General features: G+C 32.1%; 1 protein-coding gene across 7 annotated transcripts in view; it reads left to right on the plus strand.

Moving 5' to 3' along the window:
• The window catches only part of LOC130896862 (eye-specific diacylglycerol kinase), a 257,836-nt gene that overhangs the window by 8,953 nt on the left and 227,491 nt on the right, over window positions 1-21,392 (plus strand). For 3 of the 7 annotated variants that reach the window (XM_057805221.1, XM_057805220.1, XM_057805227.1), the window contains exons 2-3: window positions 1,844-1,936; window positions 9,600-9,759. The gene's annotated coding sequence lies outside the window, so the exon portion shown is untranslated. Of the gene's footprint in view, window positions 1-1,843; window positions 1,937-4,552; window positions 4,691-9,599; window positions 9,760-17,553; window positions 17,693-21,392 lie in introns of those variants that run through there. The other 4 variants (XM_057805222.1, XM_057805224.1, XM_057805226.1 and 1 more) reach the window with 4 other exon arrangements.

Below are 21,392 nucleotides of genomic sequence, written 5' to 3' on the forward strand. Positions count from 1 at the left end.
ACTATTAACTGTAGTGTTAATGCATTCCAATTCTTTTTATTCCTGAGCTCTCTTTGTTTGTCCAAATAAAGTCTTTGTTTGTTATTCATAAGATTCTAGGTCCTTAGCATAGGAGTGTCAATAAATTTTATAAAAATGATACTATGTGACGCGAAATTTGACGTCACAACAAAGATGTTGCTTCTTTAAAATATATAATATGTACTACCAATCGCTTACCACTACAAATTTCAATAGCGAATACATAGCCAAAACGTCTTGAAACATCATTCAATATTTTTCTGGATTTTGTAATTTTTTCTTGAAATAAAATATAGTTAAAATACTAACAAATGTTTTTGTATTTTTCTCTTTCCTCCTATAGATGTTACCTTAATGACAAAAATACGATTCGGAAAATTACCAATAATTCTATATAATTACTATCAGTTAATTTAAGCGCTTATACTTGTTATTAGAATTTTACAGTTGCTTAATTATATGTTAATATTACTAATGATACTCCTAAATACATTTAATTAGATATTGAAATTTAATCATTGTTGTAATTCATGGAAACTGGGCAAAGGCCAAATTCCAAACGGTTCATGTTCGATAATCCATTGACTAAACGTTTGATCTGTGGAAATGATGTTGGAATATGTGTAATAATTATTATTTGTTCGAATAAATGGGTAATACACTTCGAGTTGCTTTGAATTCTTCTTATAATTAAATAAAATAATGAAGGGGGTGATAACCAAAGTCTTATATTATTTATTTGCGGATATGCTAACTCAACACTCAATAAGTCGTTTGAATCACTAAGGAAAACATATTTTTTTGCCAAAAAGCGATTAATCGACGTTAAATAACACTATTAATAAATAACAAAATACATAAGGTGATTGCTTGTATTATCTTAAACAAAGTAAACAACCTGTAAACAAAAAAATAAATGAAGCAATAAACTAAAAAAAATGTAATTCAGTAGGACCATCAGCTCAATGAAATAGTTTTTTGGATTATGAATTAGCAACTTATGTTTGGTATGAGAGCCCGAGGTTTTATACCATTTATGAACCAAGGGATAGCGAACTGTAACTCTCATTAGGTGGATATTACTATTTGTTAGTAGTAAAGAGCTGTTTTCAGGAAAACCAAGTGTGATAAAATTGAATAAATAGATTTGGAGTTATGGGCGCTTTTTTTATAATAAAATTACCTCTATCCCTCATCCCTCATTTAACCAAATAACTGAAGGTTGTAGTATCAAAGTTATGCAGAGTTTTTGAAGAATGCGATGATGGGTTGTGTGTAATTTGGTTTTCCTAGGTTTTCAATTCGATTCTGATTTCTAGCGATAGACATACAAACTTGAAAATAAATACTTTAAACCGTTTTCGATACAAAGCAATTCTTAATGGATAATCCAGTATATCCCTGCATCCGCACCTTTTGTCTGCCATAACTTTGTACACCACGATGGTGACTTCTTGGAGATATTCTTGATAATGCTTATTCTCTATACCAGAAAATTCCCAGATATTTAACTACCTATTTTGGAATAATTCACCGTCTTTCTAGACATTTTTTTCCACCTTCTCTACAACTAACGAATTTAAACTAAATACAAAACTATTAAGTGAATATTAAGTCAATGTCTTCAAAGATAACATGAGATTTGACTCATTCCAAACCACAAACGATAACGAAAGTATTCGTCTCCTACATTTGCATTCAAACATAGGTTTACACATTATGGTCGATTTCCGGTGTGTGTGTATCATTGAAAAATGAAACTGAATAATTTTGATATCATTCAACTTTATAATATTCAAATGAAACATTTAATGTTTTCTAGTCTCAACGATCGTGATATCTCCAGCGGGATATTTTGTGCGTTGGAGCCGTTAAATCCTCCTGTTCGACTTGTCAGGCATCGATGGGGAACAAGGTAAGTAATTCTTAAATAATTTTTTATTGGCATTTTATTTCTATTAGAATTTAGTGATGCTCCCTAGCAAAAAAACTTCCAACATTTCATTAGTATAGTATTTGAAAACATTTACAAATGTAGTTTCTGCACACACCGATATTTAATTATCATTTGTGAGCTCATTATGTATTTCGTAATCATGTCAAAAACATTTTGAGGTTTTTTTGTGACTAGATAATGAAAGATTTTAGACTTTTTTTGGGGTCAAATGATCAACCAATTACCAGACTATCCGGAATTGTATACTTTTTCTTTTTCGCAAGGATATTTGCGTGACAATTGCGAACAAAAACATTTCAGTTATTTATTTGAGTTTATTAAATGTTCGTAAATATCAAATATGGTTCTTCAAGTAATCTCTGAGGTAATTTTCATCTCTCTGACCCCTATCGATTAGGAAGACCACAACATTATGTCAACAAACACATGTCAGATAATCGAGAAGCTCCCAAATAACCTCTAACCAACCTTGATCGAGCTTCAAAGAACATTTTTAGCTATGTAGACCTTAAAGTTATATTAAAGAAATAGATATTTGATAATAACAAAAATATTACACAAAAACCATATACCTTGTCAGTTCTGATTACCTTTGTAGTTTTCTTGGCCGCCCTCTCTTTAGTTCGTTTTTAATATCTTTTTAAAAAACCGGCTTTAGACCCATATTGACATATGCTATAGAAACGCGAGCGGACAACAAAAGAATTAAAAACATCATTCGAATAACAGAAATAAAAATACTCAGAAATATATGCCGATACACAATAAGAGACAGAAAGACAAACACAGACATTAGACACAAATGTGAGGTGGAAGTCAGATGGGGACGGAAACGTAGAAGGAACGAACACGTGGACCAGAGAAGGATTAGCAAAGATCGCACGTGACAGTAAATCAGGGACACGACGACAAGTTGGAAACTGCAGGACGTATCAATAAGGCCCGCGATCGCAATGTGTCACAGAAGGAAGAATCATGTTTTTTTAGAGCTTTTAGGCTTCATTCGATTCTTCTACGGATGTTTCAAATACTCATACTCTCCAGTCTACGGATGTATATAAATAATTTCAAAGGCAACGCGCACCTAGACAAGCGAGAGAAAAAGTCAGTATCGCCATCGCCAGATAGAATATTCAACGCGCTTCGAGTCTAGACTAGAACCTTCCTTAACTATTAAAACGAGTGCGTCGGCGCGACGTGAGTCAGTTGAGTCGAGTAATCAAAGCGATACAGTTTGAGAAGGATTTTAATTGTACTGCAAAGTAGTGATTGTGAAGGTATTATGCATTTGTTTGTGTCGTGCGTGTGCGATATCATTAATTGTTGTGTCGAGTTCCATAATTTTGGCATAATGTCACAAAAACGTAAATTTGATAGTGAGTGCAGTGTTTTTTAGTCTAAATGGCAAACATAGCACTAGGCTTACGAATGAATATCTCCAATCAATTCTTAAAATAACCACAACGAATCAGCTTCTCAAAATCAGGTATCTGGATCCTCCAGCTCAACATAATTACCTACAATCTTTTATAACTTTGATAGGTATGATTTTTAACAACCATATATTTTATACTCATATAATTTATTAAATAAAATATTATAATAATTTAGTTGCTTTTTTTTTAAAAATCTGGCACTCTGCAAAATTGAGTTTGACTCCTCTGGCTTCTAAAGGTGAAAATTAGCGGTTGTTGGGAAGACGTATTGTTGCTAAATACTATCAATGTTGTTTCATTGTTTTTATATTGGAACGAAATGGCCTACAGAACTTATTTGTACCACAGGACAATTTATATGTATCTAGAGGGGGTTTAAAAAATTTATGTCAATTTTCTGTTGGAACCTAAAATTTTTATGTGACTTTGCTACAAAAACTGATGTGCTTGTCCAGCAATAAGAACAAGAGCAATAAGTCTCTTAGGCGCCACCTTTCCGATGGTGTACTAAAGTCCCACCTTTCCGTTGGTGTACTAAAAGTCCCACCTTTCCGTTGGTGTACTAAAGGTCCCACTTTTCCGGTTAAGGGTTAATATAGATCAAGAAGAAAATGACAATGACACAGACAAACCCACACATATAAACACGATAGCAGAAGTGTTAATAATATTCCTAAATACCCTTTGTTTATTTTGGTAGATTTTTATATAATTTAACAGGTTATCGGGATTATATAACCCAGTTTTAGTATCAAAGTTAAATTTCTATTTCTCACGTTAAAAAAAGCAAAAAGGAAGCTGAAAAAGTATAAACATTGTTATCGCTTCTGATAAAATTTTCCGTTCGTAATTACTCAGTGTCGACCTTCAAAACTACTGAACTATTTATTTATATCCGACTTCATTGTCAAAAAGTTATTTTTTCGAGTAAACTCGTAAATGTTTTCCTGATTATTATATAAGCAGTCCTTAAGGATACGTTACGTATTTTTACTCTGATCGAAATCGCCTGACCGTCACTGGGAATTTTATAACAAGATTTAGTGGAATTACGTTAATCTCATTTAAGTTTCTCAAGGGTATCATTACATATATCGGGAAGGTCTTTTATCAAGTGATCGTCAGATGTCTTTTGTTGTTTGTGTTTACCGACCGGTTTTCTAAAAACAATTCTTCCTACTATGACTATAGATAGCGACAATATGTTGAAAGTTCCGGAAAATGACGGAAATGAGACTGATGGTACCAGCGAAGATGAGGCCGACGAAGATGAAAGGTTAGAGATATAATAAAATTAATTTAATCACTATCTTTTCATAAAACTAATGAAATAAAGTGTGAAAAGCTAAATAATCTGAATTCATTATTCTGTTCATTACACATAATTACGACATATCACGAAATATGTCAAATTAAAAATTTCAATTCGTCGATATAAAATTTGATCCCAATCTCAAATAGTTGTGAATGGCGGCGAAATATGAATTTATAATAAATTGTTTTTCATTCTATATTCATAAATTAGGATTAGAAAATGAAAAATCAATTGAATTTCTAATTAGGATTACGGTGTTGCCGTTGCATATAAATATGCAAATCATTCAGTCAAAATATGCAACCAAAAATTCTCATATTACGTCACTCAATCGTGTGACTGACACATAGATGTCGCTGCCATTGTCAAATCCATATGACGTTTATGAAGTACCAACTTTCAAAAGAAAAAAGTGACAGCGATATAAGTGAAGCTGCTTTTGTTATTTTTAAAACGATAGATTCAAAACAATTTCGTGTGTTAATTTATCATTGCTTCTTGATGGAAAAAAAATACTGTACAAGCTCAGCAATGGCTTCAAAAGTGTTATCCGGACTTTGCTCTATCGAAAACAACCTTTTGTAATTGGTTCGCTGAATTTAAACGTGGTCGTCCATGAGAAATGGATCCATCACTTCACTCCTGTATCAAAACGATCATCATCTGAGTGGACTGCAGCCGAAGATAACCGATGACCGAAGACCCCCTAGGAGAAGGACTGACGTTATTAAAAGAATACGGACAAGAGCAGAGAAAACTGGAAGCATTTGGAGGAGGCCTATGTCCAGCAGTGGACGAGATAGTGCTGAATGATGATGATTCCCAAAAGGGTTCCCAGACATTATTTTCAAAAAAAAATTACATATTTCATTAGAGCTTTCTTGTCTATTCGAATATCCTATTATGTAAAAATGTCACTTAAACCAAATAAACAAAAGGGTACTGAAAGGGTTAGGTAAATAGTTGAGGTAAAAACGGTTCGTCAGGAAACTTCGAGGTATAATGTAAAGCAGTAAACGATTGCATACTAGTTATACAGAGACTTTGTCAAGGAAGTTAAAAAAATGTAGAAATATATCTCGAAACCGGAATTATTTTTAAAACTGATAGACAGTGTAGAATAAATAAATTTATCTACAACAGATTCACTAATTTGAACTTGATAGTTTTATTTTATTTTTCAAATACTGTTGAATAATTCAGTACGTGTTTTGGGGTTTCCGTTTTAATGGGTTGTATGTACTCGCCTTCTTCTTCTTGGCGACAATCATGACTATTTGTATTTTATTCACAGCTACTCCTAACAAGTGAATTGATGTGAAGTTAAACCACTCTCTTAAGTTTTGCAGCCATGCTATTATTCGTCTATTCTCTAATTTGCGGGCTTTTATGGTAGTCAATAATTCTCTTTGTGTTGTCATTTTGTGTAAAACTTCTTCATTTGCGATTCTATCTGTCCATGATATTTGTAGTATTCTTCTCAATATCCACATTTCAAAGGCTTCCAGTTTTTTTATTATTGCTTTGTTTTATTATCAATGCAATTATCAATAACAAACTCAAAAATTAGCTATAAAACCCCAAAAATTAGCTATAAAACCCCAAAAATTAGCTATAAAACCCAAAAATTAGCTGGAAAAACCCAAAAAATAGCTATAAAACCCTAAAAATTAGCTACAAAAACCCAAAAATCAACTATAAAAACTCAAATCTCGAAGAAACCAAGGTTTTTGAGGTTAGTTTCAATCAATTATCAATAACAAACCCAAAAATTAGCTATAAAAACCCAAATCTAGAAAAAAACCAAAGTTTTTGAGGTTGGTTCCAATCAATTATCAATAACAAACTCAAAAATTGGCTATGAAAACCCAAAAACACATTAATATTTTCAAAATAAAGTAATCTAATAATAATTATATTACAACGAAGAGCTACAAAATTTTTTATAATAGGTGAGAAGACGAGAAGTTTGAAGATTATATTTCTCCCGATGCCATTAACTTATCTTATAATTATTTCTAGAAAATTACCAGTTCTATGTAAATTAATATAATGGGTAGGGGCCGAATAAACGAAATGGTCATTTTAATATGAATTTTAATCAGAAATTAGCCAACTGTGCGAATAAATTCACGTAGATACAAGGTTATTTTGTATCCATTTATACAAAATAATTAAAAGAACGAAAATAGTCTAACTGAATTCTCATTATACCTTTTTTAATTATTCCACCTATATCAACTATATTTGCATTTTCAACAAAAAATCACTCTGTGTATTATGAATAAAAAATATTCACCGGCTGGCGGTGCTGGGCAAAGTGACGCACGTTGACCATTCCAAATTACATCGAATATGTACAAAACGGTAATTGATTGGTGATGATTCAATGAGTATTAATTTACTATCTAATTCGATGTTAATTAGCATCGAATTGAAGTTTAAAATGGTCTGTCAAAAATTACAACTCAAAGATTTTTATATTAAATATAAGAATATTTCCATTAAGTTTATCGAGATTTTTGTCTGTACTCATCTTATTATATTTCGTTGCTTTTAGTACTGAACAAACTATTTCCATTACCACTACACCAACATTCACAATTATACTGTCTGACGCGTGTTTCGCTAACTAAATTATCGTCTTCAGAGACTGCTTAAATTGTGATGGTGTAGTGGTAGTGTAAACAGTGTGTTCACTATGAATGCGAGGGCTGCTACTTATGTTTTGAGATACAAAAACAAAACATATATTTATAAATGGATATGGCTTTACTTCTTTTTCAAAATATTTTTCATTGAGATCAATATATTTTTACGTATTGAGGTACCTCCAAAAGATGTGATTTCAAACGCATCAACCGCTTCTTCATATGTGAAAAAAAGTTGCAATTTATCTGTTATCTGCGGACAAAAGAAGAAATCATTGGCTGTCAAACAAGGTTTTAACTGTTCAAAAACGTTTTTCTTTGAACTGATGTATGAAAGCTCCCAATCTCGTGGTGGAGAATGCTTCGTCTTTTGCGATTTGTTTCCCTGATTTTTTCAAATACTTCTGAAAAAAAATGCATTCTCAGAATTGACCAATCTATGCTGCTCTAATGGCATGGTTGCAACATATTCCGAAAAAACAGCTACCATTTGCTTTGAAGTGCTTCGTGCGCCAATAATTTTGCGGAATTTGCTTCTTGAAAGTCGATTGTTGTTTAGTTTCGGGTTAGAATGCATCCTTATTCGTCGCCTGTTACGATTTTATAGAGAGCTGCGATTGCATTCTCTCATCATTTTTTTAAACCAAACAAAACAAAATTTTTTTAAGCTATTGTCTAATTATGCGTCATCCAATGAGAACAAACCTTTTTGACAGCTAAATGTTCATACAATATTGAATGTATACGAGTGAAAATAATGCCCAAGTATGCCTCATTCTCATGGTATGTCGCATGACGAGCATAGTACTATAACCGATTTTGGACAACCTTCACGAAATTCATCCTGTAGCGAAATGCTACCACGATTGGATTCGTAGAATCAGCAAAACACGATGGCTCGAGATATTGGTTAATCACCAAAAGTCGAAGCGAGTTGATCGATACACTGCTATTGGTTTAATCCAAGTCATAGAAAACAATCGCACGAAAATTTTCGCGATTTGATTTCATTTTTTGACCAAGATGAATGTTTTTAGTATCTCAACTCAAATAGCACTCGTTTGACAACACGTTCTGAGTATGTTAACGATTAAAAATGTCAAACTTTATGATGTCAATATTATATTTGACATATTCACATAAGTGTTCCCGTATTTTAAAACTTAAGTAGCAATCTTCGTATCATCAATGGTTTCAGAAATTTCAACTTCGTCGCTTTTAGACTTATTAGTTTTTTTTCGTCACAGTTATTTACGAAACTATTTTATATCCAGAAAAAACTTCTTTACGTATGCTATTTGAGACAAGATTTTTCTTCTGAAAAATGTGAACGTAGACCATTTGGTGTAAAAAAGAGGAGTGATCAGGGTGATCAATCAAACTCCAGTGTTTTTTTTTTAATTTGGAAACAATCCTTCTTCAAATATGAATTATGGAAACAAGACGAGATTTATCTTATAATATAGTTAACCAAAAGATTAAATAATAATTTCCACCGTTCCTAATAAAGAAGACTTGAACTTAAAAAGTTATTATGCGCACTGAGGTCTAATCTAGTATGTTTCAATTTTGCTAGAGTTAGACTGGACACATATAGCTCTTTGTATAGTCCCAAAGCATTTATGAATGCTTTTATTAGAGACATTTTCAGTAGGATACTTCTCCATTATCGTTCACCGTCAAACTGATTACCCAGGCACGGACAGGAAGCGTCTAAGTGAATATAGAAATTTTGTGCTCTGGTGTTTCATATTCTTGTCTTGTCTTAGAAATTGCAGTGTCGGTGCTTTTCATTTTTATCATCTCAAAGTATTTATGGATATACTTATTCGCTCTATCACGGTCACAGTTTGCGAGAAGCAAACAGACTTCCATCTGAATGCTCGATTGCGGTTTTATGTTTTCTTCCATTCTGGTTTCAAGTGAATTTGAAGAAAAAAAAAGGTTCTATTCCGACGACGGAAGTCTGAACCTCGTTTTTTGCTAGATTATTCAAAATATATCAAAATATTAGCAAAAAATTCACCAATATCCCATTTTAGAATCGTTTGGTATAGGAACTTCTTCCAGGTTGATCAGGTTAAAATTATATTTTAGCCATTGCGTTAACCTTATTGTCCTAACAACCCCCTATATTTATTATGATAGTGCTCAAATATGAATCCAAAGAATGTTTTTCTAGATTTGTTATTGTTAAATATCGTTTTCTCTTCTTTCAGGTTTGTAGACATATTCCAATATTTAATGCTTTTTGTAATGTGGAAGAAAATTAAGATTTTTAGGATTTTCTCTTCAGGCATAGGTCGTGTATTATATTTTCTTACTAACAGCATTAGCAGAAAATGAAAATCAACATAAAGGAAAATGGATAGATATAAGGTAATATATTTTTTATTATGATAATATTATAGTGAAATATATCGAAATCGGTGCTTGTTGGCCATCTAGAAATTATTTTTGATAAAAATTGCGGTTAAAGCGACAGATTTTAATATTTCGTGAGCTTATTTTACACCTATTTTCCAATTTAAATCAAAATGTTTGATGTTTATGCATTGTTCAAAATCTATCACGTTAGAAACTGCAAATACGATTTCAGTTAAGCCGCTATATAATTTAAGAAAGAAGGAGTGCCAAGTATTTCGTGATATTCCAATTATGGTTGAAAATGAAACATGAAAAGGGGGTACTTTGAGATGAAGCAATGTTTTCAGGGCCATCATTTATGGAAATGCCTAATAATTACGGCAGAAACAAAGTTTTTCCAGTTTTTCAGAAATATATCGTTAACCAGGCAAAATATGAAACATTTCTCTTTATAGGAAAATTATGACAAGAAAATTTTACAAAAGAAATGTTATCACACATTTTTTCGTAGACTACATTTTCACTCTGAGGCAAACGCAAAGAATGGGGTATGAATATGATCTGCCAATTTACTCAGTCTTCAAAGATTTCCAAAGTCTTACGAAAGAAATAGAAATAGTTCTATCGACGTCAATTTGAATGTTGAATTTTGAAACGTATGAATTTAAAAATGTTTACAAGAATGCATACAATTCAAAACCACCGAAAATCTTGATTAATTATTTCCCAGACAATAAATACATAAGTATTCGAAAGATCGGAAAATATATTAAAGTTAGTCCACTTTGGTGATTTATTGCCACGTTCCCAATATGAAAACGGTCTTTGAAATGGCCTTTCTTTGATAGTGGTTCATTTAATATATATGATACATATTTAGTGAAAACAAAGTATTCTTATGAGTACGTTTTGATCGCAAAATGATTATCTTCGAACTGAAGGGTAGAATTTGTCTAACTCTGATCTAAATTAAAGCTTTCCAAATAATATCAGAGTAATTATAAAATTCTATAAAATTTTCGGATCATCACTTTGTCCTGTATAATGTGATCCACTCTAATAATTTGATCAATATGGAAAAGTCATAGCGTAAACTTCAGAATTCAATAACTTACACCTGCATTGTGTACTTTTATTTTTATCTCTAATGGAACTACGGCGTTTCTCTTCTTTTATCTTCCTTTTTCGTTCCTATTATGACTTCCCAAGAGAAAATTTCATCAAGTGCTCTGGTGAAAATTGAATTCAAAGTACAACAAACAGTTCGAACTATTGAAGGAAAGTAAAATGCGCTGTTGTCAGCAAATTTTCAAAGATATTGTAAATAATATAAGTAAATAGAACGAATTTACTATGTTTATCATAAAATAAAACTGGAAATAAGCTCTTTTTTATCTGCTTATATTTTTCACGTAAAACTAGAAATGAATTTAGGCAGCTACATTACCAGTTATATGGAAAAATTTGAATTCAAGCTCTAGAAATAATAATTAGAATAATTTTAAATCTATAAATAAATGGCATCGTTGAATCTATTACTAGAATTTTCCTGAAGGATTGCATCGGAATGGCTTTTATCTGTTTATTCGTATCCTTTCCAATAACTTTCTATCTCTTCCGTTTATTATTTTAGGAAAAATTCATGTCACTTGGTACTAAATCAGGTGAATATTTTGAATTTTTATACATTCTCATTAGTTTTTTCCAAACTAGACATCTTTACCCACTAGGTTTCAACATTTCGTGAATGCCTGGCATTTTTTCAGTTTCAAACAAAATTTAATTCCATTGCTAATAAATCAAATCGTCGGTGAAGTACATGTAGAAAACATTTCGTGCATCTAGCGCACACCACCTGTGTCGAATCTGAAAGATCGTTCGACGAGCGCACAAGAAAATTTGATCTGCCGAAGTGAGACCTAGAGATGGGCAAACATGCGAACTTTTGAATAATTGCGTATTTTGAATTTTTCTTCTTTTATTTACGTTAATAAACATTTCAAGCTAATTACAGGGATTGAAGATTCTGTCTTTATACCTGCAAATGTGCGCTCGATGGACGCATTCAAAAAAATATCCCTGAAACTTTACATTTGCTATCATTTACATTTAGTTATAAAAATAATGTCTAAATGTGATCAAATATCGAGGTTTCCCATTACTTAATCAGTTAATACCTTTACTGGTACCATTTTGGTCGAAGTAAAAAGGATTATGTAGGTACCTCTCGGTTTATTTTTTCTACGGTGATTTCATTTGAAAATCAACAGCTTACTGATGACTATTTGTCATCTTATGTAGGTATTTAACTGAATTTATATAGGTATATTTTGTGGATCATTTATTTATAATTTAAAAATCCCTGTGGATTGAATAGCCTGACTTACTAATATTAATTATCACGGGCTACACAACGTCCTTGAGCTGTTACACGTGCTTGCTTGAATAATAACATATTTCATTTTTTATATAATAGTATTTCTTGCTATCTTACCCTTAATTTAAGGCCAAACTAATTGTGTTTAATTCATATTGGAAGCTGGCAAACGTAATAATGTAAGTAGTGTAAGTGCTATCATCTCTACTAATTAATTAGATTTATTTGAAATTGGTAGTTCTGCTTTCTATATATTATTGAGGGAACTACAAAAAAGTGCTGTTAGATATATACTCGGACTGAACAGCAGGGCTCCCTGCAGGGACTTCTTTGAAAGATTAAAAATTCTGACTCTTTCTTCCTTATTCATCTTTGAATCCTAATTCGTAAGCACGCTTCTCCAATTTCAGAGACTTCGTTGGACGGCTATCCACTTAGGAACGCGGAGCACGACCTTTACCTACCTACTCCACGTTCAGAATTAGTTAAGGGCTCAATATGTTACAATGCAAAAAAATGCACAATCACTTGCCAATTGAAATTAAATCGATATCATCTTTTCCCGCATTCCCTAATATTTTGAGAGCATATTTCCTAGAAAGTACCTCCTAATCTAATAATAATATTCAATTCCGTACATACTGCATACTGGTTTAATTTTTGCTATGGACTTATATACGACGACTTATATACTAATTATTATCTTAATTTTTTATTTCTTATACCTTTTAATATATTAATGCATCTCAATGTTCTTGATTTTATGTGTCTTCTGTTTTAAAATTAATTTTTCTTGATATTTTTTAAAAGAAAGATAAATTTTGACGTTTCGAATTTTCTTTAAGTCCTTATATTTCTTTTAAAAATTATGAAAAAAAATAATTTAAAACAGAAGAGACCTAAAATCAAGAAAATCTAGATACATTAAGTAATTATTACCTATTACTATTACCAGGGCCGGATTAAGCTAGGGGCTTGGGGAGGCTATAGCCCCGGGCCTCGGGTCCAAGAATGCCCCATCATTTGGAAATTATTCTGTATTTTTTGATGTGTTGATACCATTAATCTAACGTATTGATATTATTTTTTTAATTTTTTCACACAAGCCCCGGGCCTTGTAAATCTTAATCCGGCCCTGACTATTACCTATAATTTTGTTACTCATTGTGATTTTATTCTGTATATTGAAATTTTATTTTATTTGCATCTTTATTCAGTAATTTTTATGTTTGTTTCTTAGTTTTTACAAGCTTTTGTCTACAAATTGTAACAATTTTTTGACAATAAAGCATTTCATTCTCTCTCTCTATTCAAATTAAGCCTATTTTGAATTACTGTTTGCAGTAGCAGAAGATGCAATACACCGTTTTTTTCCAATTTGCTTCGTAAACTATTGCATATATGTCGTGATGGTAATTTCCAGCCTGTTTTTATTAGAACAGTAAGGAGCCATCATCAAAAAAACTGATCGAATTTTGGCAAAAATGTGTTTTTCTTAGTTAGTCACACGACTTATTAAGTGATATGTGTCAAATCAACCAAATCTTGTAACATTTCTCTACGAATATTGACTAATATCGTGTGAGTTTTTTCCAATATACAGATAGTATTGCCTTCGACCAATTTCCGAAATAATTCATTTAGTTGTATCACTAGCAATTTTAGTGTCGAGTTTTCAACAGTTTTGCATGGATACATTTAAAAGCTCGCGCTTTGTACGGCCTCATCTTTCAGCTAAGTAGGAACATCAAAGATGAAAACGTAATCGAAGAACTATATAAAACCGCACCAAAGGGCAGGTTATATGATTACGCTAATGGAATACTTCGCTAGAAAAATACAAAAACGCTTTTAGTAGATTATTTTTCTTTGCATCGTTTCTTTAGAAATAATAATCTGGAAGTAGCAACAAAGTAATAGAATAAATTTATTTGCTCAACGTATTTTCTTTTATTCTTTATGTACACTCCACGGAAGGAGTACCAAAGAGGAGAAATTTTGGGCGAAAAATTAAATTTTTGAAAAGAAGTTTTGTCCTTAGAAAACAATGCTTTTCTAGTAATGTAGGCGGATGTGAAATCAATCAAATTGTAAAGGTAGATTCATAACTTTCAGAACATTGGGTAAGGACAGTCTATTACGAGTATTATGATTTTATTAATAGGACAGCTAAATCGTTATCATTTATAATCAAAATATACCTTTAAATGACAGTTACAATTCTGTTGACGTATCCTTAACTAATTTTATTGAAATCTCATTATCGATATTATATTCACTAGAGCATATCCAAATATAAGGGATGTTTTATTAAGAATTATTCATATAGTAGCTGGCAATGACGGGTCATACGAAGATGATCCCAGAAGTATTTGACCCTCAAAGAAAACACAACAATTTTGAGGAAAAATATATTTATTTTCAACGTAATCTTCGTTTAGCTCCATAAGCTTCTCCCAGCCATGGTCAATAAGTTCGATACACTTTTTATAATAAGAATCGTCAAGCTCCTCAAAATAAGTATTAACTGCTGACATCACCTCTCCATTGCTAGATAATCTTCAAGCATAAGAACAAAAATAATCCGAAATGGCTAAATCTGGCGAATAGGATGCATGAGGTAGCAATCCAAACTTTAATTCAATAATTATGGCCATTACAATAACGGATGTGCGAGCAGGTGCATTGCCTTGATGAAACAACCCTTTTCTTGCTTGATTTCTTCGCTGAAACGTTGCGATAAGTTCGCATAATACTCGGCTTTGATAATTTTTTGTTTTAAAATAATCGATAAAAATTAGTGTATCCTAAAAACCGACGCCATGACCTTGACTGTCTTTGCCTTCTTTTGAGCCGTTTCTCCCTTTTTAGTCCATTGTTTTGATTATTTTTTTGTTCCGGGTAAGAAGTGATGGAACCACGTTTCATCCATGGTCAAGAAACGGACCAAAAATTCGGCTTTATCTCAGTGAATCATTACCAAACACTCGGTGGAAACATCTTCACAACTCTGTTTTTTTTTTCTATTGTGAGAAAACGATTTACCGCAATTTTTCAAATGCCTACTATGTCGGTTAGCTCGCGCACTTTCATTTGATGATCATCCAGTACTGCTTTGTGGATTTCTGGAGTCGTCACATCATTTGTTCCACCATTGCGATGCTTGTCTTCGCAGGTCGCACGGCCCCAATATTTTACTATTGACAACAAAGGAGGAGTTTCACCCAGAGTAGAATCTAGTTCAGCTTTTATATTGGTTGGGCTATGGCCTTCCAAATAAAATTATTGTATCATATAACGATGACCAATTTTCTCCATGTTTCCATGTCCAAATTTATTGATTTATTGATATTGATAGCTGCCAAACCAATACAAAACAACATGACATCTTTAAACTTGAAACGTATATGTTGTATAGATTGTGTACCTTCTAATGCAGTGATATGCTTCAAACAACTACGTATAACCAAAGAAGATCTAAGGAATGTATTGATCTAAAGGAGTTTTGGGGTATTGTTGCCTGAGGTTTCGTAGCCTGTACATTCTCTTGAAGAGTGACAGATTCCAGAACATTACACACGTCGGTGTATGAAATAGAAGATGAAGATTCTTAACAGTTAGAGCCATCCCATATCATAAACTTCCCAAAAGGAGTGCCGCAGTAATTAGAGGAGGAACAATAAATCAAGACATTTTTTATTTCTTAACGTGGTCTCCTTTTAAGTCGATACGCTTAGTCAAGCGATATACAGCCTTTTTAATAACATTTACCTTGTGGGTGATCAACCAATTTGATATGTAATTCCTGAATTAGACGGTACCATTTGGCGAACTTTTTCGAGGAAATCGCTAGTGCCCCATTTCAATTTAGCCGCCTAAAAGTTGTAAAAGATGCGTAGGTGTATTGCATTCCAAAAACAAATATATAATAACATCTTAGCTGGAATTTCTGGAACCGTTGGCGATATTCATACTGAATATACTGTTTACACCACTAGTGTTGGTGTAGTGGTGGTGTAAACCAGTATATTCAGTATAATCTTGCTTTTCCATTTTTAGAAAAATCTTTACAACGAGAAAGTCTTTGAATGCATGCGCAAAGAAATTTCTCAACTTGTATTGATAATTACTAATATAATGTTGAGGTTAAGAACCTTTATTCTTGCTTTTTCTAAATACAGTATCAAAATACCTCTCGAATGAAGTTACAAGAGCCATATTTTAATTTAAAAATTAACCCCATGTTAAAAAGTTTCGCATATTATTAGAAAAATCGCATGCAAAGTAACCAATTTTTTCAATGATTTAGCGGCGATCTGTATATCTAGCCGTAGCCTACTGCATTTATTCTAAAAATTATTATGTCTGACCTACCTGTTAAGACACCTCTGATACGCCCATTTTGCAATAAATATGGAAATAATTCGCATAATCTCGAGAGACATTAGAATTTAACAACTGTCTCGAAAGCACTAAAGTTAATTCTTCATGTGGGCAATATCTAACCGGAGGAAGCGAACTTGATGATCGGACTGTCAGTCTTGAAGGATTATGTTCCATCAGAAATACATGAGCTGCGTAATTAAACTTGAAATTAGCATACTGGTTGGACTTTATGAATTTATAACAGGACCTATGTATAAATTACACTAGGAAATTTGACTAATGAATAATAAAATTCCAATTCTATATTTGGAAAATGCGACTTGAACAAATTGACTGTATGAACACTGAAAACAAAAATTTAAACTGTATTAATGGAAGAGATAAAAACTGAGTGTGAAGTTGTGAGTTGATAAGTGTAAATTAAGTAATTAAATTTTGGTTAAGCCGGTACTACACGTTGCGTGCAAGATTTGTGCCAACATTCGCATTCCAACATGCGGCTGAATATTGGAAGGAAGGCTGGAACCTTACCTAAACGTGGCAAAAAATGATGAAAAGTGAATCCTGAGTATTGATATAACGACAGAAAAGTAAAATTTAGGCTACAGAAATGAAATACCTTAGAAGAGTAAAAGGAATGATAAAATAAAAAACGTAGGTATAAGAAAAGACCTAAATACACAACCTACATTAGATTATATAGAGGAAACATAATTAAAATGGCGGGGACACTTACAACGGATGAATGGAAAACGAGGTAGACTATGAAAATCGTGGGATGAAGTTATAACAAGAATACTGAAAGAATGAGGAATAAATTTATATAATATAATAATTTCGTCAAGCATTTCCTTTCATTCCCTACGATTGTGTTTATACCATAACTACTTTGATGATGATTTATCACTAATATAATTATTATTATAACTTTACTGTCTCACCTGGTTCTCTCTCTGCAATTCAGCCATTTCTCCTGAAAATCCCTCTGTTCAACATAGCGCAGGAGCATACAAACCCCTCTGTCTCGATACGATAAGCTATTCAGTTTTAAAGACCGTCTGACGCGAGCGAGGCATATTATCGGAAACGTACCGCGAAATTGAGTTCACGCAAATAGTATGTTTTATATTATACAGACAATCACCGTATATCTAATTTATTGATAAATGGACGTATCGATAGGTATGAGGGCTTTGCATGTCGAAATATATACAAGTGTTTTTATCATTTGAAACCACATTTTTTTTTAATGTGATTGGTGTGGTGTGTACCTTATATCGTTAAAGTTTGTTTTCATGCATTCGAAGTTCATTGATTCCATTTATTGAATGTTTACATAGAGATTCAATTGATTACGGGGTTGGTGAATTTATTAGTTGGTTTGCTCATAATATTTTTGATCGATAATTTAAATAATATTATTTCGTCTTGGATATAAAACTACGGAGTAATTATAAATGTTATTACAGTTATTCCTGTTTTTATCACTTTTTTTTCTAAAATTTAGTTTTACAGTTTCAAAAATAACAAACACATTATTATTCTCAAACATACCTATTTATTTAGAAAGATTTGTGATATTGAAGGTCATTTACAAAAAAAGTGAATTTATTATGGATCATAAAAACCGTTTTAGTCAAAGAAACTAGTACCAAAACTAACTCTCCTAGATACATCGTAGAATTTTTCAAGAAAACTAGGCACAAAATTGATTTAGGAGAAGTACAAGAAGTAAAAAAGATATGTTGAAAATCAAACTCCATTTGATGATCTTGAGAAACCACCAGATCATTAAAATTATACAGTATACAGGATGATTGTTCAATGTGATAAAGGTCAATGCCTCTTTTATCCAATGAGATATCAATTCGAAAATTTGAGGGATCTTAGCCATCATTATTCATACTAGGTCTATTGGTCAATTTTTTCAGTCGTTTTACGTTTCTTATAGACTTGTAGATAAGGACTTTGTTTTCAAGTGAGACTTTGGATTTTCTCCCTATCAACCAATGTAGTTTTCATTCTTTTATACTACTACCCGCATGTGGTATTTCTGTATTATTTACCTTACCTGTTCTCAAGGTAGTGGTGAATTTATTTATTAATAAAAATAGTTAAAACGAATAGAATTTTTTAAAAAAGTACTCTTCCAAATTTCGTAGGTCTCCAGGAACGCCTGATCCAGAAAGCTTCTCATTGAGCGTCGATTTTATTCTCGAGACTAAAAAAATCTACTGGGACCAAAAAGATCTTTGCAGATCGCTTTCCGGTTTTATTTCCTGGTATTTTCTTCTATAGCAACACTCTCGACACCAACTTCGCGCACACTTTCCTCAGAGCTATCTTTTCTGCCACGATCTCAAAAACTTGGGTTTGAGGAATGCTCAATTTATTAGCAATCATTCTCATTCACATCCCACGATGACTGTTCAATAACTTTTTAAACCGCGATACATTTTCGCTGATCTTGCGATCTCTGTTGAGGTACGTTACCGTAAATATATTGATCTAGATGGGCATCAATTTGAACACTTAGGTACTTACTTTTTCGAACCCCCCTTTTGTAATTTCTTTTAATAAATTCATTATGACCTGCATTCTTTTCTCTTAAAGCAAATTTGTTGCCTCACTTATGACGACATCTGTATATAATGTCACATTCGGTAATTGCAAAAATTTTGTCATGATGCCAAATGTATTTATTCCCACGGTATGCTTTATACATTTGCCATTTCGGTAATTTAAAAAAGAACGTGTGTTGTCCGTGCATGATGGAAGCTTTGCATATTTCATGTTAATTTGATAGAATTCTCCTGTGACTCAAATTTCTGGGAACTTGTGTTTTAATACCGGATAATTTTATTATAATGGCTGAACCGTATCTTCTATGTCATAAATTTTTCATTTTCAAAGTTCATCTGTATAGAACAAACAGTCAAGCAGTTCACACATACCTTTATCAGAAAATACTTTGGAATTGAGAATCCGTTTCATTCTTCAATTCATAAATTAATATGAACAATTTCATATTTTTGTCCTAATGCGTTTTGGTATTACAAAACATCGGATGCTCTTAAGATCACTTTTGCTCGTTAAGTCGTTGAACTGTTTAAAAGTTACCCCACAGATGTAACATCTCATTGTTGATAAGTTGTGACAGCAGCGTTATACACTTTACCATCCACCACGGTATAAGCAGAATTTTAGGGAGCATATATAATGTCATAACGGTGATCTACCTAACAAAACCAGAAATATAGTAGCGGTATACCTGGTAATATAAGTAATATCTTGAACGGTGTAAATTACTTATTTTCTTCTTCTTTCGTTAGAGCTATTATTTTGAACTGCTCAATTATTTATTAGAATGTTATTGGTTTGAGATTTTGATTAAGGGGGTTAACCTTGATGCACTATCTAGTTGAATCGCTGAAGGCAGCATTTTTTGTTTATGTACAAATAGTTTTATAAAATTGGTTTTTGGTCAAATACCTCTATGTGCGACGATTGACGAGATGGGATTTGCGAAGGGTTGCTCCTAATGGCGATAGGGGAATTGTCGGGGAATGTAAGGTAATTTTCGGGAAGGTCTTATGCCATCGATAGCGGCCGAAGGAGAGGAAAGAGATGTTTCCTCTTCGAATTTGAAAAGAAAAAATATTTCAATGAAAAATGTTCTTTTCATAAGAAATTTAGAAAAAGATTAGTAGTTGTTGCTTGAATAAGATTCATTATCTCCAAATAAATTATTTTTTACCCACCATGTTGCTCTATTTTGTATACGTCTACTTCATTTTATAATTTTCTACAAGCTACTGTACAGAAAAGTACTGATTCGTAGCAAATTTCAGTAGATTTTCATCCAACACAAACTAAGTAATACAGTTCAAACAATTTAACATCCAGTATATATTTCATGAAACTCCGATAATCTGTTGGTTGTGTAATGATGTAGTTCATTGCACTAATACTCGCCATAAATTGTGTAAACAGACAAATTCGCTTCATAGAATATTATTCAAAGCGTAACCCATTTCTTCTCCAATATTTATTGATCCAAGTTTCAAGAATATTACCATTTATGGAAACATTTATTTAGAAAATAGCAATGATACATCTCCTGAATTGATTCACTTGTAAATTGAACAACTTGCAAAAATATAAAAGATTTTTCAGGAAAGTTCCTACAAAAACTTTCAAATCGAATTCAAGACAGATAAAAAAGGTTTTTACCATAATCGCATGAAGGACGGTGTAGTAACCCTGATTTGAAATTCAAACACTAGACTTTTAAACAGAAGTTATTGATGAAATATTAAAAAATAATTGTTCTGTTCTAGTGTCTAACTTGAAGAGTATTTTCTTTCAAAAGCAGAGTAAACATTTTCATTATAAATGTGACGATTACAAAAAGTTATACAAGAGTTTACTCGGCTATTTTAAATTTAAGAAATGCCTGAGTAGAAATAGAAAACTATTAACGATGGTAAGTCTGCTCGCAACAGCAGTGTCGTATAAATCAGATAGCCTTGAGTTGAATTTTCAATTGTGATATGTAGAAATATTCTATTTTCTATCTAAACACTTGAAAATATTTCACGTACAATAAATGATTAATTAACATTTAAAATAAATAAACATTCAAAATAAATAAACATTTAAAATAAATGAATAAACATTTAAAATGCTGCTTCATAATTGCGTTTTGCTAAAGTTAGCTTGTTTTTTAAATGTTTTTTACCATTTTTTTGAGGAATAAAAAAAGGACTACTTCATGTTTGCACTTGAATACGCTGGAATTAAGAATATTTTGTATGTTAACACTAAGAGCAGCTAATATAGGTTCATCGACCTACACCAAATATTCAATTCTATTTAAAGA

This window comes from Diorhabda carinulata, chromosome 7 (genome assembly GCF_026250575.1).
Source record: "Diorhabda carinulata isolate Delta chromosome 7, icDioCari1.1, whole genome shotgun sequence".
Classification (NCBI taxonomy): Eukaryota; Metazoa; Arthropoda; class Insecta; order Coleoptera; family Chrysomelidae; genus Diorhabda; species Diorhabda carinulata.